Source organism: Protopterus annectens, chromosome 12.part0 (assembly GCF_019279795.1).
Source record: "Protopterus annectens isolate FY-2018-M chromosome 12.part0, PAN1.0, whole genome shotgun sequence".
Lineage (NCBI taxonomy): Eukaryota > Metazoa > Chordata > Ceratodontiformes > Protopteridae > Protopterus > Protopterus annectens.
The window spans coordinates 939,416,780-939,431,895 of record NC_056746.1 but is presented as its reverse complement, the minus strand read 5'-3'; positions in this window follow the sequence as shown (position 1 = coordinate 939,431,895).

The window sequence follows — 15,116 nt, the reverse complement described above, 5'->3', positions numbered from 1 at the left end:
GTAGAATGAGACTATTGGAATGGAACGGATAGCAAGAATAAGTAGAATGAGACTATTGGAATGGAGCGGATAACAATAATAAGTAGAATGAGACTACTGGAATGGAACGGATAACAAGAATAAGTAGAATGAGACTATTGGAATGGAACAGATAACAAGAATAAGTAGAAAGAGACTATTGGAATGGAGCGAATAACAATAATAAGTAGAATGAGACTACTGGAATGGAACGGATAACAATAATAAGTAGAATGAGACTATTGGAATGGAGCGGATAACAATAATAAGTAAAATGAGACTATTGGAATGGAACAGATAACAATAATAAGTAGAATGAGACTATTGGAATGGAATGGATAACAATAATAAGTAGAATGAGACTATTGGAATGGAATGGATAACAATAATAAGTAGAATAAGACTATTGGAATGGAGCGGATAACAATAATAAGTAGAATGAGACTATTGGAATGGAACGGATAGCAAGAATAAGTAGAATGAGACTATTGGAATGGAACGGATAACAATAATAAGTAGAATGAGACTACTGGAATGGAACGGATAACAATAATAAGTAGAATGAGACTATTGGAATGGAACAGATAACAATAATAAATAGAATGAGACTATTGGAATGGAACGGATAACAATAATAAGTAGAATGAGACTTCTGGAATGGAACGGATAACAAGAATAAGTAGAATGAGACTATTGGAATGGAACGGATAACAATAATAAGTTGAATGAGACTACTGGAATGGAACGGATAACGATAATAAGTAGAATGAGACTATTGGAATGGAACGGATAACAAGAATAAGTAGAATGAGACTATTGAAATGGAGCGGATAACAAGAATAAGTAGAATGAGACTATTGGAATGGAACGGATAACAATAATAAGTAGAATGAGACTATTGGCATGGAACGGATAACAATAATAAGTTGAATGAGACTACTGGAATGGAACGGATAAGAATAATAAGTAGAATGAGACTATTGGAATGGAACGGATAGCAAGAATAAGTAGAATGAGACTATTGGAATGGAACAGATAGCAAGAATAAGTAGAATGAGACTATTGGAATGGAACGGATAGCAAGAATAAGTAGAATGAGACTATTGGAATGGAGCGGATAACAATAATAAGTAGAATGAGACTATTGGAATGGAATGGATAACAATAATAAGTAGAATGAGACTATTGGAATGGAACGGATAACAATAATAAGTAGAATGAGACTATTGGAATGGAACGGATAACAATAATAAGTATAATGAGACTACTGGAATGGAACGGATAACAATAATAAGTAGAATGAGACTATTGGAATGGAATGGATAACAATAATAAGTTGAATGAGACTACTGGAATGGAACGGATAACAATAATAAGTAGAATGAGACTATTGGAATGGAATGGATAACAAGAATAAGTAGTATGAGACTATTGGAATGGAACGGATAGCAAGAATAAGTAGAATGAGACTATTGGAATGGAGCGGATAACAATAATAAGTAGAATGAGACTATTGGAATGGAACGGATAACAATAATAAGTAGAATGAGACTACTGGAATGGAATGGATAACAAGAATAAGTAGAATGAGACTATTGGAATGGAATGGATAACAATAATAAGTTGAATGAGACTACTGGAATGGAACGGATAACGATAATAAGTAGAATGAGACTATTGGAATGGAACGGATAACAAGAATAAGTAGAATGAGACTATTGAAATGGAGCGGATAACAAGAATAAGTAGAATGAGACTATTGGAATGGAACGGATAACAATAATAAGTAGAATGAGACTATTGGAATGGAACGGATAACAATAATAAGTTGAATGAGACTACTGGAATGGAACGGATAACAATAATAAGTAGAATGAGACTATTGGAATGGAACGGATAGCAAGAATAAGTAGAATGAGACTATTGGAATGGAACAGATAGCAAGAATAAGTAGAATGAGACTATTGGAATGGAACGGATAGCAAGAATAAGTAGAATGAGACTATTGGAATGGAGCGGATAACAATAATAAGTAGAATGAGACTATTGGAATGGAATGGATAACAATAATAAGTAGAATGAGACTATTGGAATGGAACGGATAACAATAATAAGTAGAATGAGACTATTGGAATGGAACGGATAACAATAATAAGTATAATGAGACTACTGGAATGGAACGGATAACAATAATAAGTAGAATGAGACTATTGGAATGGAATGGATAACAGTAATAAGTTGAATGAGACTACTGGAATGGAACGGATAACAATAATAAGTAGAATGAGACTATTGGAATGGAATGGATAACAAGAATAAGTAGTATGAGACTATTGGAATGGAACGGATAGCAAGAATAAGTAGAATGAGACTATTGGAATGGAGCGGATAACAATAATATGTAGAATGAGACTATTGGAATGGAACGGATAACAATAATAAGTAGAATGAGACTATTGGAATGGAACGGATAACAATAATAAGTAGAATGAGACTGTTGGAATGGAACGGATAACAATAATAAGTAGAATGAGACTATTGGAATGGAGCGGATAACAATAATAAGTAGAATGAGACGAATGGAACGGATAACAATAATAAGTAGAAAGAGACTATTGGAATGGAACGGATAACAATAATAAGTAGAACGAGACTATTGGAATGGAACGGATAACAATAATAAGTTGAATGAGACTATTGGAATGGAACGGATAACAATAATAAGTAGAATGAGACTATTGGAATGGAACGGATAACAATAATAAGTAGATTGAGACTATTGGAATGGAACGGATAACAATAATAAGTAGAATGAGACTATTGGAATGGAATGGATAACAATAATAAGTAGAATGAGACTATTGGAATGGAATGGATAACAAGAATAAGTAGAATGAGTCTACTGGAATGGAACGGATAACAAGAATAAGTAGAATGGGACTATTGGAATGGAACAGATAATAATATGTAGAATGAGACTATTGGAATGGAACGGATAACAATAATAAGTAGAATGAGACTATTGGAATGGAACGGACAACAAGAATAAGTAGAATGAGACTATTGGAATGGAACGGATAACAAGAATAAGTAGAATGAGACTATTGGTATGGAACAGATAATAATACGTAGAATGAGACTATTGGAATGGAATGGATAACAATCATAAGTAGAATGAGACTATTGGAATGGAACGGACAACAAGAATAAGTAGAATGAGACTATTGGAATGGAATGGATAACAAGAATAAGTAGAATGAGACTATTGGAATGGAATGGATAACAATAATAAGTAGAATGAGACTATTGGAATGGAACGAATAACAATAATAAGTAGAATGAGACTATGGGAATGGAACGGATAACAATAATAAGTAGAATGAGACTATTGGAATGGAACGGATAACAATAATAAGTAGAATGAGACTATTGGAATGGAATGGATAACAATAATAAGTAGAATGAGACTATTGGAATGGAACAGATAACAATAATAAGTAGAATGAGACTATTGGAATGGAACGGATAACAATAATAAGTAGAATGAGACTATTGGGATGGAACGGATAACAATAATAAGTAGAATGAGACTATTGGAATGGAACGAATAATAATAATAAGTAGAATGAGATTATTGTTCACTTCTACCATGCAGCTGGTTGGGAGACCCTGATAATGTTAGGAAAGCTATTATGCAGAGGAAAAGGAAGGCTGTCAGGCATCAACACCTGTTAGTCTAAACTGAATGGTGAAAGCAATGTGATGGTTAATCCCTCCCCGCCCAACTATGTATGTCATCAACGAGTGATATATATTACAAAGTCCTAAAAGTAATGTTTCACATTGCTGTTCACATTTCCTTCTCACCCACCTTTACTTAAAAAAAGGGGGGAAATTACATGTTCCGCTTCACTGCATGACACACTTCTGTTATAGTAAGAGAGGAAAAAATGAATTTTGTCAATAGCTATTACTGTTAACAGTTATTATAGGTATACTTAGAAATAATTTATTACAAGCTATTGTCTCTGGGGAGCTGTGGGTATAGTTAGCTGGGGTTTGGGTGGTGGAGTGACCTGGACAAAGTAGTTGATTTAAGCCTGCCCAGAACTTTTGAGGGTTTTTGTGGTGTTTTTGTAGGAGATTTTGGTAGAAGCTTTTTTTATCCAGTAAAATAGATTTTTTTGGATCATTCCTGAGTTGAGGATATTTTAGAAGGTCAAGTGGGGCTTTGGTTGTTCTCCAGCTGGCCCAGGCTCTGTTTCTAGTTTTGATTTTTGCTCTGGTATCTTTTGTCAGCCATGGTGTTGTATTTGATCCAGTTGTTATTGTACGTGCTGGAGCATGGGAATCAAGGATACTTAGGAATTTAATGTTAAAGTGATCTATGGCCTCCTCTAATGCTAGATTTTTTAGTTTTGACCAGTCAACTGCTTTTAATTCATTTTGGAATATAGCAGCATCAAAGTTTTTCCTGTTTCTAAATGTTTTATATTTGGGCTGGTGAGGATTTCCTGCTTTATGTTTTATGATATAGGTTAGACAATGGTCGCTGAGGTCATCAGGGAGAGTACCAGCTGTGTACAGTTGGGGTTGGTTATTAACTAGGATCCAGTCTAAAATACTTTCCTTGTTGGTTGGTTTGTTTATCCTAGTGGGAGAGGTTATGGTCTGTTTAAACCCAGATAAGTTTATATGAGTGAGGGGGGGGGTTGAGGAGCAGGGGTGTCGTGTGTTAAAATCACAAAGAACTATGGTTTCTTGGGGATAGGTAGTGGATAACCAGTAAAGGAGATCTTCTAGATTATTTAGGTTGTTGCCTGGTGGAATGTATGCACAGACGATGTTCAAGTGTTTGTTTTGGTTAATCTGTAGCTTGGTTATGAGGAGTTCCGCGTTATTGAATTGGGGAAGTTGAATGGTGTCTCTATTAACAGTTAGAGTATTTTTGTAAAGGACTGCTATCCCACCTCCTTTCCTTGTAGCATGGTCTAACCGGTGAATATTGTATCCTGAAGGTAGTATCTCATTGTCAGTAGTACTGGGTTTTAGCCAGGTTTCCGTAAGACACATAATGTCTGGGGAGTGGGTTGCTAGGAGGGAGTGTGGGTTGGGAATCTTATTGTTAATACTTCTAATATTTAGGTGAAATGCTAGGAGGGAACTAGTGGGAGTATTCATGGGTAGCTTGACTGTGGTAGGGGAGTGGAGGTTATTGGGTGTGGGTGGGCCAGGGTTGGGATGAATATCTCCATGTGTTATAAGGTTATAGTGACAGGATATTCTGAGCTTTAGGAGTTTGTTTATCAGCTTTATATAGTATTTGTCTTTAGGATTATGTTTTGTGACTGTACAGGGGTGGTATTTTATAGAGGGTGGTATATTCTGTGTGCAGGGGAAGGTAAAGTGTTTGGTGTTATGTGTGAAGTCGTGGGTGTCTGTTTGACCATTTGGGTAGTGAATACCATGGTCAAGAGTTTGTTCATAGGCAGGGAGATGGTAAAATAGAAACAGTATAGGCTTACTTGCATCTTACAATCTCAGACAAGCTTACATGATGGTCATTAAAGCACTGCTACTTAAACACAGAGCAACAGGCACTTTCTGAATAATAATAAGCATAAATCAACAGTATAAAATATGACAGACACCAGAACATTCTGCAAAATCAAGGACAGATAAAAAGGCACTGTAGTACTTCTGTCTACCTTGGATGGGGGATACTCTGCACATTTACACTGCATAACGTCTCCTTGCCTTGCTGGACACATCCAGAGTCACTACATGGGGGAGTGGAGTGCAACAAGTATGTCACAATTTGAAATGTCTCTGGCTGACTGTAATGGCCCTGACACATTTGGCATACCTCTCAACCTCAGAGCAAGAAATCTGGACAAACCATACATAGAAGTGGGACAAAGGCCCAAAAATAAGGATAATTTTTAAATATTGCGCATATAAACTTAGAAAGATAATAGAATAGTAGGTCTTGCATTAGTATGAATTTTCTGAAGGGTATGAAATCTGAAACTCAAATGTCTGTCATTATTTTCTAACTTCTGTCTAATTTGCCAAAAAAACACGATTTTATGAAAAACGGACCAAAAATGTGATGCAAAATTATAAAATAACCACACAATACAGCTGGGAACCTGTCAAAGAAGGGACACTTTTTTAATATTAGTACTGCTAACTTGAGCAGCTGACAAAATAAAAGAATCTACATGCATTTCTGAAATAAAAGTAATCTATAACTCTGATTATTACAGTTATTTATTAATTGTAAACCCTCCACGTTTTCTTCCAAAATTGCCATTTTGCGGAGGGATTATTAGGGAAAGAGCAACATTTTGAGCCAAAATCGGGGACAATTGAAAGGTTTGGATATGCCTAATTCTATAAAGCAGTTTATTTGTACGTACCTCTCAACCTGTTAATGCAGGAAATCTGGACAAGGCCAAATATATTGGGGGAACATATAAACAGTACTAAAAATTGCTCTTGTATAAACTGAGACAGTTGATAGAATAGCAGGTCTTGCTTTAGCATGCATTTTTCTGAAGGTTATGTAGTCTGAAACTCAGTGTCTGTCATTATTTAGTGACTTAATTCCTAAATTATTTGCCAGAAAACCACAAATTTTATGAGGAACAAACCAAAAATAAGAAGCAAAAATCTATTCATTCTGCAAAAATCTGGACAGTTGAGAGGTATAGTTCAGCTGCGGCTGCCTTTGAATTTGCCACCCTTCCCCCCTCACAAAATCATGGTTGAATGAAGCCTCCCCCCTGCAGCCATTCCAATAAACCATTACTTGGCTATTTCACCCCATTTACCATAAACACTAATGCGCATACTGCTTTATGTCTGTGATGATTTGGACTTCATTTGAAAGTTTTATTTTGCATTTTACAGCACAAACACTAATAGATATCTGCTAAACAAAGCAATGCAGTCTCACAATGGAAACAGACTTAGCATTAAAACTTCTCTGCCCTTGAAACTCACATTCATTGAAACAGCACTGAAACCCACATTCAAAGAAAATAAATTTTGCCAGTGGCAGATAAAGATTAACTTTGGGCTGTTTTCAAATCACAGGCCCCTTGCACACAAAACATACACATGCTCTTGGGTCTATATTATAACATTGAAGTTGCAAAGCTTCAATTGTTATAATATCGAACCATCTACATCGAAGGATGAAAATAGCGAAGGCCCGGAACATCGAATTCTTACCTAGGGCAAGATTTCAGTGGGCCGTTCCATGGCATTCGCTATTTCCTCCACTGTGGTGCGATAGTTATGGACCTTAGGGTTAGGGTGCTGGTTAAGGTAAGTGGATAGGTAGGAATGCATGTATGGTTTAGTGTAGAGTTAGAAGTAGGGTTTTGTTAAGTGTATGTGTGTGCATTTATTAGTTTGTGTATAATTTCATAGGGTAAGTGTGCAATAGTTACGGACCTTAGGGTTAGGGTGCGGGTTAAGGTTAGTGGATAGATGGGAATGTATGTAGGGTTTAGTGTAGGGTTAGAAGTAGGGTTTTGTTAAGTGTATGTGTGTGGTTTACTTATTTTGGTGTGCTTGTGTTGTGTGCATGTTTCTCGGAACAGCAAATTTTTTCCCTGGGAAAAAAGTCACTATTCTGAGTGTTCGATGTTATCATATTTTGAAATTCCAAGCTCAAGCTTATGGTGTTCGATATTTTGGAATTTTGAATATATGATATAGACCCAATGCTCTTTGATACACCTTCCTGATTGTATTAAGTTATATTCCTTGTACAATACAGTACAGTTTTAGAGGGCGTTTTAAATTTATTGTTTTGAACATTTTTCCAGTAAATAATGAAACAAAATGCATGCAACAATAATAACAAAACTTCTCAATTCAGAACATTTCCATCATAAAAGTCTACTCAAACGTCTACAGTTCACCAGTATCAGTAAATATGCACAATCTCTGAAGAAGTAAACGTCATCTAATAATTCCACATTAAAGAGATCTGTAACTAATGAAGAGGTTGCTGCTAGCAAACAACTTTATATTTCATTGTTTCATCTACTGCCTGTTGCCCTTGAGGAATAAATTGTCTATGTTACACTAAAAAAATGATAAGCTAGTAATATTGCAATAGGGAATGGATGGCAAACTGATAACAGGTTCATAGTTACTAAGTATCTTCGCCAAAAAGGACTGCAGCATCCACCCCCTTTGCAACACAGTACAGTATCAGCAATGCATCTACCTAGTGTGGGAATAGAACCCACAGCCTTCTGCATCAAAAGCAAGTATACTACCCGTTGTGCTATTAACAATGCAAGCAGACTCAGCATAAGCATCACTAAACTTTTTTGCTCCCCTGCAGCTCTCAGCTCCTTGTAAAATCTACTCAGCACTCAGCTGTGTCTCTGAACTTTGCAGCACAAGAAATCTGGGAAAAGCCAAAATTTATTGGGGGGAGGACAAAAGCCCAAAAACCAGGGCCACATTTTAAACATTGCTTGTATAATGTTGGAAAGTTGCTAGAATTTAGTGAATTCAGTTCTCACCATAATTAATTCACTAAATGGTAGCCATTTAAGTTTCAGTCTTCCTCTCTTTCACAAAACAGCTGATTTGGCATAGTGGTATGTTGCTTTGACTGTTTTAAGGACTGAAAAACAGACACAAGGTGACTGTTCTAGCATAAACAGTAACACTGTAGTTAATGAATGTAATTTGAATACATGGCTTAACAAGCATGTTGTATCTTTTGATAAATATGTACAGCAAAGTAAAAATTATGAAGCTGACACTTACGCTAACAATTTAAACAAGTTACAGGAACTGCTTTTTAAATTTAAGTCTTTAAATGCTGATAATGCTTATTTGAAAGAATGCATTAAATTAAATATTGTACCAAAGGGACTGAGGGTATTTAGGTACCCTAACAATGTAGAGGAGGGTTCAATCTGGAACTTCTAAATATTTTTGATAAGTGTGGTTTTGATATTCTACGTGCAATTATTAAGCAGAATGAGAGGGTTATGGAGGTAGAGAATGACAGAATAAATAATGTATATTCCTGCTTGATTAATGATCTCATGTTTTCTGTGGATAAAGTAAAGAAAAAATATTTTGATCTCAGAATGCAGATTGATGAAAAATTAAATGGGATTTTAAACAGAAGAAAAGGAAATTAGAAAGAGACATGTATGAGTATGCACAGAAAATTCAGTATCCAAAACCAAAAGGTTACACGAATTCTGATAAAGGGGAGCGGGTGTTTTTTAGACATAATAAAGATAGACAATTTATTAATAAAATGAATGATGGTTATGGATATCATGGTAGTGATGAAAATTGTGAAGTTAGTGATGAGGGACTGCAAAGATACGGTGATTTGAATGACCCTTTAGAGTATCAAGGCACCAACAGACTACAATCAGGGCAACTGGAGAGGGTGGAACAACAAGGGAATGAGACAGGGGTATTAAATGCATTTAACTTTATTTCATATGAACAGGGAAGTAATTCCCCTGATGAACAGGGCTCTACTGAAGGTGAAGGTCCCAAGTTTACACGACATGGACATACTATTTTATATCAGTTTAACTGTTACGAACTTATTTTTTGATTTATTTGCTAAAGGTTTCAAGTTTGTGCCCAAGAAAAAATGTGAGATAAGTACATTATTAATAGACTTAAAAATGTTTGTCCATAAGAAAAATCTGGAACTCTTAATGAATGGACATGTACATATGGTTGGGATTTTAAAAAGGAAGAGTATGTGGAATCCCCCACTATGTCCACAATTAAAAAAATTCAAAAATGCTGTGGAAACAGAATTAAGGGAGAAATTTTCTAAAAACGAAGTATGGTCTAACCTGACAGTAGAGGAAAGGTCCCTATTGGAGTCTATTAGATCTAAAAAGTTTGTAAGGGTTATGAAACCAGATGAGGGTGGGTAAACTGTACTTATGGACTCTATTATATATGAAGGTAAAATGATGGATTTATTACTTGATGAAAGTAAATATACTACGGTATTGATAAATGAGATACATATTGCGTATAAGAAGATATATTTAGCCCTTAATGATTTGGTGCTTGAAGGGTTTATTGATACAGAAACCTTCAGATTTTTACATAATAAAGAACCTAGGGTCCCATCTATATTTGGGATCCCAAAGGTCCATAAGGACATAGATAACCCACCACTTAGGCCAGTCATGGCTGCTAGTCAATCAGTTATGGCCCCTATATCTACATATGTGGATTTTAAATTAAAGAATATGTCCACAGGGGCAACTAATGCTTTAAAGGACTCTTGGGACTTTTTAAGGAGTGTTAGGAATAACTTGAGCACAGATAACATTATTTTTATCACCATTGATGTGATTGATCTCTTTACCTCAATTCCGCATAAGGAAGGTTTAGATTTTTTTTTGAGGAAATCCTAAGAAAGGATAAAAAATTTACTGAGAAAGAAGTCTATGTGTTTTTGGCATTAATGGAAATGGTTCTTAACAATAACTTTATATATTTAGAGGGCGAATCTTTCCGCCAAACTAAGGGACTTGCCATGGGAGCTATGTGTGCCCCTACATATGCCAACTTGGTACTCTCACGGTGGGAGGAGAAATTTGTGTTCAGTTCTAGATTTAAAGAATGTTGGGTGCTTTACAAACATTTCTTGGATGATATTTGTGTTTTTTGTATAGAAAGTGAAGAAAGATTTATATAATTTTTAGACTACATATTGAATAGTACTGGCTTTCTGAAATCCACTTATAAAATTGGATATGAAAGTATTGATTATCTTGATGTTACTGTTATGAAGGATGATAATAAGTTTGTATCTAAGGTCCACAGGAAAGACACATATTGTAACGCATTTTTACATTTTCAAAGCGCCCACCCATTTTCCCAAAAAAAAAGTATTGTAAAGGGACAGTACGTTCGGGGAAGTAGGATGACGTCTGATGAGAATGATTGTATTAATGAGAGTGCTTTGCTGAAATCTATGTTTTTACAAAGAGGGTACCCTGACACACTTATAAAGGAAATACAGGATGAAGTCTTTCAACACAGAAAGGGTAGATTTGCACTTATTTTAGGTATGGGTGATATGGTATCGGTGGAAGATGAAGTTAATATGTTGAATGCTGGATATGAAAATGCTTTTATTTTGGATTATAATGGGGATTCTAATATTATTAAGGACTCTGTTAAAAAAGAATGGACAGATTTTCTAAATTTTCGGACTTGAATCTTAAGTTTGATATGCCATTAAAGTTTATTTATAGGAAGGGTAAATGTATTAATGACCTTTTGGAAAACAAATGTACTAATACAGGAAAAAAAAAAGTAGGCACTTATAAATGTGGAGCTTACCAACATTGTCCCTTTATATCCAACACTTCTGAGATATACATTGGTAGTAGGAATAAGTATCTTCTTCTTCTGGCTTTTCCCGGTTAGGGGTCGACACAGTGGATAACCTATCTGCTCATGATTGGCAGTGGAGTTTTTATGGTGTCGAGTTGCCAGCCTGGCATCCAACCTTCCACAGAAGGCACACACACATGCAGTCACACCTAGGGCCAATTTAGAGTGTCCAATCCACCTACAGCATGTCTTTTGGATGTGGGAGGAAACCAGAGCACCCAGAGGAAACCCACGCGACCACAGGGAGGACATGCAGACTCCGCACAGAAGGTACCCCAGCCAAGGATCGAACCAGGGAACCTCTTGCTGTGAGGCGACAACCCTAACCGCTGCACCACTGTGGCTGCCCAGTAAATCTTATTATAATTGTGATACTAAAGGTCTTGTATATATTGCAGTGTGTGGGAAATGTGAGGCTTTCTATGTAGGCAAGACAAAAAGATGTTTGATGAAAAGGATATATGAACATGTCTACAGCATTAGGAAGTGTAATTCGAGAAATGCACTTTATAAGCACACACACACATGTGAATCTGCCACATTTTTATTCTTTGTTTTAGATGAGGTCCCGGTTGACATCAGGCCCTTGGGAGACCAAGTTAGAGTATAAAGAGGTATACTGGCAGCTGGTGTTGGAAGCAAATAGATGACCAGGTCTGAATGACATGGTCTCCCTGGCCCCAATATTAAAATTAAGATCAGCTAAATTATAATGTAGTAGCATTTGAATAATTATTGTAGTATGCTGTGTTATTTTAATTCTTTTTTTACCATCTTTTACCTCATTGTATGAAAAGTGTCTTATTTCAAATATTTTAAAACACTTTTTTAAAATATTTTTATACATATGAACCCTTCATACCAGGAGTCAACAGTTTAGTTTTTATGGTGCAATATTTCTTTTGAACAATAGAGAGAAGAGTTCTTTATACACATTTTAACTTGTATTAATTTTTAAACATTTTTATATAAATTTTTAGTATGGAATAGTTGTATTGAACATATATTGTTTTAATATTTCTTTTGATAAGTGTTTTAACAAATTATGGTCATAATGTTTAAGAATTTTAAATAAGAATGATTTTAGAATATGTTAAGTGTGAGTTTAAGCCAGCAAAATGTGTACTTTAACTTTACATTTATTAGGTCAATTAACAAAGGTTTAATTATACTAATTGGTGTATTGGCAAGGCTATATAAGGGTAGCAGAGTAACATTCATAGTTATCTGATGAAGTTTTTTGACGAAAACGTACTGATTGTATGTCAGCATTAAATCTTACATTGTGGTTGCTGGTGCTGTGTCTTTGTGAATAAACATTGTGGTTTGCAGTGGAAACGGCTATCCAAGTGCTTTTTGGGATTCGGTGTTCAAATATTAGTAATGCTGACTTAATATAATACAGTTCTGAAGTAAAAGTTGCAGTTACAGGTGTAAAGAATTGTTTACCATCGCAGAGAAAAGGTTGTGAAAGATACATATTAGATGAAGACAGATAGCTAAATATAAGTAAAGCCGCTGTTTATCTTAATTGTTTGTTCATAACTATTAAAACTATCTCAGTCAGGTACAAGATGACTGAGATGACACTCACCACACCCTAGTTAGAATGCATGTTGGGGGAGGGGAGAGAGGGGTTACTTTGGTAAACGAATGAGCAGCACAGGCGTTTTAAGAGGACATGCTACTTTACGTCACTGTTAAAATCAGGCACAGTTCTGCAGAAAAGGAAATGCACATTTCCTTGAATTGATACATCTCAGCCTTTGCAGTTCAGCTATTCCAGTGTTACATGCATTTTTTAAAACAAAAAAAGAAGTCTTATTTCACATTTCTCTACTAGTGTCCAGAATTCAAAAGAATACTAAGTAATGCATTATAATAATTCACAAATGTATGCATGCAACCGTTAAAATGGGAAAGAAAAACAAAAATGAATGCTTACAGGGAATATAAGACATACTTATGTTTAGCCTCCTCTCTTTTAGCTAAGGAAGAAACACAGTACAACAGACAGCAATAACAGAAACAAAGGCAATGTCTGGTTAGTCTTCTGGTAGCAGGTGTCCAAAAGGTCTTCATTTTTTTAACTGTGCATAGTACAAAGTATTATACGGAATTCAGGGTAGCAGGAAAATTAATAAAGCAATGATTTTCAAACTGATTTCACCAATACTCCTTCAGGCAATGTTGTTACAGTTTCGCAGCTGGAAGAAATGCAACTGAAAACTTGAAGGATCAGGAAAAATGTCTTATACTCTGATTTCTTACATTGATTAACTGCAATAAATGATTCTTCTTTTTGGATTATTTTCTGGGTACTGTAAACTCTGTTTTTAAGGTACATAATTTAAATGCACAACCCTTTAGAAATACCAAAGTGCTTGCCATTTCAGCTCATCACAAGCAGGCATCAGCACTATTCTTGTACATTCATCCCAGGTACATAGCACTTCCCCAGTCACTACCCCCATGTGTAAGCATACACACTTCCCCAGTTACTATCCCTACTTGTAAGCATATGCACTTCCCCAGTCACTACCCCACGTGTAAGCATACGCACTTCCCAAGTCACTACCCCCACGTGTAAGCATACGCACTTCCCAAGTCACTACCCCCACTTGCAAGCATTCGCACTTCCTCAGTCACTACCCCCACGTGTAAGCATACGCACTTCCCCAGTCACTACCCCCACTTGTAAGCATACGCACTTCCCCAGTCACTACCCCCACGTGTAAGCATACGCACTTCCCAAGTCACTACCCCCACGTGTAAGCATACGCACTTCCCAAGTCACTACCCCCATGTGTAAGCATACACACTTCCCCAGTCACTATCCCTACTTGTAAGCATACGCACTTCCCCAGTCACTACCCCCACGTGTAAGCCTATGCACTTCCCAAGTCACTACCCCCACGTGTAAGCATACACACTTCCCCAGTCACTACCCCCACGTGTAAGCATACACACTTCCCCAGTCACTACCCCCACTTGCAAGCATACACACTTCCCCAGTCACCCCCTTGTAAGCATACGCACTTCCCCAGTCACTACCCCCAGTTGTAAGCATACACACTTCCCCAGTCACTACCCCCAGTTGTAAGCATACACCATCTCATGCATACGTTTACTTCAATGAAGGCATTTTCTGCATTATTGTGCTGTGTTATTACATTACATTAAAACAGTATGGTGTGGATTTATTATTCTTTTTTTCTGTTTTGTCTCTCCCCACCTACTGTTTTCTCTCTCTCTCTCCCTCTCTTTATTATTATTTTGCTTCTGCATTTTTTTCTACTTTTTTGTTTTGTTTCTCTCCCATTTTTAATTATTTTATACAGGTTTAAATCCCTCAGGAGCAGGCCAGGCATGTAACTCCCATGCTAGAGACAGATCACCTTCTGTCTGTCTGTGGACATCATTGCAGAGTCAGAGTGAAGGCACTAGTCCAGCAGGCAGTCCAGCTCTTGGCACAGAAAAGGAGTTTGGTTAAGGATGTACTGGTAAATCTAGTGGCGAGGAGAACTCAGCCAAGCGAAGCCTCTCTTCAGCATTTAGAAGACACTCTTGCTCAGCTGGTGCCAACCACCATACCAACACAGGCCCCTATACCCACAACATCAGGGTCCTCCACTGCAATACCATCTAGCAAGGGACATATTTGA